We start from the raw sequence: 1,022 nt of genomic DNA, 5'->3' as shown, positions 1-1,022 counted from the left end.
TTTTTTTTTAGTCACTAGATGGGTTCGACCTATCTGATTAATGATTAAATTTATTTCAGCCTCTGACATCTCGTTTTATTTAAGGAGGTATAATATTACACAATCTGAACTGAATGTTTTCTTCCACCATTATAGACTGGCGATTTTAGATACATTTGTGGCTCTAAATGTATTCAAAGAATTAAAATAGAACCAGCCACTCTATTCGTTCACTTGGTCTGCAAGAAATAGCAGTCAAATAACCTACGTTACTCATACTATAGAATTAAAACATTGATAGATACAACACAATGAATAATCAAAACCAAAGACGGATTGGTTAAGCAGGAATGGTAGATTTTATTAGATTTGTTTCATCAAAGTTAAGGATCGAGTAAAGCGACGAGAACGACGGACAACAGTAAAAATAAGAATACCAGTAACAACAACAATAACAACAACAATAACAGCAAGCGTATCTTAGTTACCCACTCTCCGAGACACAATGTCGTCCTCCAACATGTTGGGAGATTCTCTCACACCACAACATACTGACTTAATGAAATATTGGATGAGGATACCAAAGAGCAGAAATTAATGAAAGCAATGCAGATGATCATACTGTCAATGGTTTTATAACTATCGATGTGTGTATGTGTGTGTGTGTGTGTGTGCTTGTGCGTGCGTGTGTGTGAATATACATTTTTCTCTAGATATATCTATATACACATGCATACACACAGAGATATAAATATACGTGGATACACTTATATATAATTGTATATTATTACGTGTGCATATATATATATATATATATATATATATATAATGTGTAAAATCAATCAAAAGACATACTATGTCTACCTGACATGGACCGGTTTCTGCACTGGCAAAAAAATTGCCTTACCTTCTTCAGCACACGTTATCATGATACCCCCGACCTATCGTTTTGAAGTTTGCGCCACAACTGATTATTTTTGCGCTGAAATCAAGTACAGCTACCAGTGAATATATATATATATATATATATATATATATATATA

Source organism: Octopus bimaculoides, chromosome 6, assembly GCF_001194135.2.
Source record: "Octopus bimaculoides isolate UCB-OBI-ISO-001 chromosome 6, ASM119413v2, whole genome shotgun sequence".
In the NCBI taxonomy this organism is placed as follows: domain Eukaryota; kingdom Metazoa; phylum Mollusca; class Cephalopoda; order Octopoda; family Octopodidae; genus Octopus; species Octopus bimaculoides.
The sequence above is the reverse complement of the archived record's forward strand: the minus strand, read 5'-3'. Positions refer to the sequence as shown.